This window comes from Phocoena sinus, chromosome 7 (genome assembly GCF_008692025.1).
Source record: "Phocoena sinus isolate mPhoSin1 chromosome 7, mPhoSin1.pri, whole genome shotgun sequence".
In the NCBI taxonomy this organism is placed as follows: Eukaryota; Metazoa; Chordata; class Mammalia; order Artiodactyla; family Phocoenidae; genus Phocoena; species Phocoena sinus.
Genome location: NC_045769.1, coordinates 36,857,127 through 36,860,770, shown reverse-complemented (window position 1 = coordinate 36,860,770; position 3,644 = coordinate 36,857,127). Strand labels below are relative to the sequence as shown.

At 38.9% G+C, this 3,644-nt stretch overlaps 1 pseudogene; it reads left to right on the top strand.

Annotated features, from left to right (window-relative positions):
- The first annotated feature begins 1,439 nt into the window (after positions 1-1,439).
- LOC116756341 lies at positions 1,440-3,066 on the top strand (annotated as a pseudogene).
- The last annotated feature ends 578 nt before the right edge of the window (positions 3,067-3,644 follow it).

The window sequence follows — 3,644 nt, the reverse complement described above, 5'->3', positions numbered from 1 at the left end:
AACAATGTGATGAAGGCTTTGAACATTGCCCGAAGGTAAATATACAAACCTATATATACAATCAGTCTATATACATATACACTTGCATCTACCCATTGGTGTTCTAGAGCAGAAGATCTCAAATTGTGGTCTGTATATGCTTGGAGGTCCCCAAGACTTTATAGGACATACAAGAGGTAAACCTATTTTCGTAAATACACTCAGAGATTATTTACTATTTTCTCTGTGTCAACAGGTGCACTGTTGACACAAAAGTAATGATGGATAAAACCATTGGCATCTTAGGATGAATCAAGGCAGTGGCACCAAGCTGTCATTGTATTCATTGTTTTCTTTATTAGTCATTTTATTCTTCACTGCTATGCACTTGCTGTTTAAACATGACAGTTTCACTTAAAGTCCTTGAGGAAGCAATAAAAGTAATTAATTTTTTTTAGATCTCAAACCTGAGTCACATTCCGTGTGTGAAACAGGAAGTACACATACAGCACTTCTGCTACATACTGAAGTACAGTACAACGGTTGCTCTGAGAAAAGGCATGAGTGTTTGAGCTGTGAGCTGAACTAATCGCTTCTTTTTTATTAAAACTTTTATCTTTACTTGAAGGAATGACTGACCACCAAACTAGTATTCAGACCATAGTTTAGGTATTTGCCAGACATCTTCTCACAAATGAACAAAGGGAGCTTATTGTTTCGAGGAATAAAAACTGAAAGTATTTGTCACCAAAGGTAAAATTTGAGCTTTCAAGCAAAAATGAAAATTTTAGAAGACTTATATAGGCCGCTGTGAGCCTAATAGCTTCCCAATACCTGAAGAATTTTCTGAGCTCAAAGGTGATACTAATAAATAGTATTTTTAAAATAGCTTGTATTTAAAAATGTGTCAACATTTGGAAGATCTGCATAACTCGGTAGCCAATATTTTCAAATGACCAATGCATGATGATATAAAATTATGTGTGGGTAAAAGACCGATCCAAAGTTAGTGAGATAAAACCATCTATTTTCACATAACAGAATTTTAAAAGTTCATCAATAATGGTTTAAATCGCACATGGCAGCTACCTTTAATAAAATAACACTTGTTCAGTTTTGCTCTAACCCAGATAAACAAAATCTCTTTGAGTCCTCAAGCATTTTTTAAGCATGTTCTCTTGACCTGAGAACAATGAAGCTCCTAAAGTAATGGTTCCCAAGTTAAGAACATTTGCTCTAATAAAAAGCCCACAATTCCACGAAGTGAAGTATAGGCTTCTGCCATGCCAGTCCCGGGTTCCTAGAGTCAGGTCTCTGTGTGAGAGGAAATCTCTCTCATGAAAGTAGGAGACTGAAACAAACAAACAAAAAAAGAGCAGTGTAAAATTACAAGGATGGCAGGCCATGCCAAACTGGCTCTGGGCTTTCCGGTTCCCTCATTTTCTTCTGCTGGGTCAGCTATGGCAGCCGTGAAGACCCTGAACCCCAAGGCCGGGGTGGCCTGAGCCTAGGCGGTATTGGCGGTCAACATCAGCGTGGCCTGGGGGCTGCAGGATGTGCTGAGGACCAACTTGGGGCCTAAGGGCACCATGAAGATGCTTGTTTCTGGTGCTGGAGACATCAAGCTCACTAAAGATGGAAATGTGCTGCTTCACGAAATGCAAATTCAACACGCAACAACCTTCTTAACAGCCAAATTAGCAACAGCCCAGAATGACATAACTGGTGATGGTACCACTTCCAATGTCCTAATCATGGGAGAGCTCCTGAAGCAGGCAGATCACTACATTTCTGAAGGTCTTTGTCCCAGAATAATTACAGAAGGATTTGAAGGTGCAAAGGAAAAGGCACTTCAGTTTTTGGAACAAGTCAAAGTAAGCAAAGGGATGGACAGGGAAACACCATAGACGTGGCCAGAACATCTCTATCTACTAAAGTTCATGCTGAACTTACTGATGTCTTAACAGAGGCTGTAGTGGACTCCATTTTAGCCCTTAAAAAACAAGATGAACCTATTGACCTCTTCATGGTTGAGATCATGGAGATGAAACCTAAATCTGAAAACAATAGAAGCTTAATCAGAGGTCTTGTTTTGGACCATGGGGCATGGCATCCTGATACGAAAAAGAGAACAGAAGATGCGTACATCCTCACATGCAACGTGTCATTAGAATATGAAAAAACAAGTGAATTCTGGCTTTTTTAAACAAGAGTACAGAGGAGAGAGAGAAACTAGTGAAAGCTGAAAGAAAATTCATTGAAGACAGAGTTAAAAAAATAACAGACCTGAAAAAGAAATTCTGTGGTGATGTTGATAAAGGATTTGTTGTTATTAATCAAAAGGGAATTGACACCTTTTCCTTAGATGCTCTTGCAGAAGAAGGCATAGTAGCTCTGTGCAGAGCTAAAAGAAGAAATATGGAAAGGCTGACTCTTGCTTGTGGTGGGGTAGCCCTAAATTCTCTTGATGACCTAAATCCTGATTGTTCGGGACATGCAGGACTTGTCTATGAATATACATTGGGAGAAGAGAAGTTCACCTTTATTGAGAAATGTAACAATCCTTGCTCGGTCACATTGTTGATCAAAGGACCAAAAAAGCACACTCTTACTCAAATCAAAGATGCAATAAGAGATGGCTTGAGGACGGTTAAAAATGCTATTGATGATGGCTGTGTAGTTCCAGGTGCTGGTGCAGTGGAAGTGGCGATGGCAAAAGCCCTGATTAAATACAAGCCCAGTGTAAAGGGCAGGGCCCAACTTGGAGTTCAAGCATTTGCTGATACATTGCTCATTATTCCCAAGGTTCTTGCTCAGAACTCTGGTTTTGACTTTCAGGAAACTCTAGTTAAAGTTCAAGCAGAACATTCAGAATCAGGTCAACTCGTGGGTGTGGACTTGAACACAGGTGAGCCAATGGTAACAACAGAAGTAGGCATATGGGATATCTATTGCATAAAGAAACAGCTTCTTCATTCCTGCATTGTGATCGCCACCAACATTCTCCTGGTTGATGAGATCATGAGAGCTGGAATGTCTTCTCTAAAAGGTTGCACTGAAGCTCTTCCCTTGTTATCATCTGAATAATGAAGACTCTACAGAGTGATACTAAGAATACAGCTATGGAATTTTTGTCCAAGCTTCAAAAGATTTTCAAAGGATTTTTTTTCTTATATAAAGAAAGGAGAGAACACTGGCACCTATTCAGATTCTGAAGTTCTGAAATTATAATTACAGTATTTTTTAAATTGCTCTGCAGTGTACACATACAGCAGGCCAAACTTACCCAATAAAAAGGACATTTTATTTTAGCTTCAGTGATATAAAAATACATGTTAGATAAGCATATGTTATCTACCTTGTTATTAAATATTCCTTGAAAAACAAATTTTAATGGTTTAATAATTCTTCTAATGAATGTATTTTAATTTATCTCCAATAGTTCCCTGTCATTAAGCATTTAAGTTTTCAATTTTTATGCTAGTTATAAATAAGACTTAAGTAACTTAAGGTTCGGAAAGCATTCCTGCTTCCTTAGTATAAATCCTTTTGAGCAGGGGTTCTCCCAACCCCCAGGCTGAAGACCAGTACTGGTCAGCAGCCTGTTAGCAAGGAGGCTGCACAGCAGGTGAGCAGCGAGCAAACAAGGGAAGCTTCATTTGCTG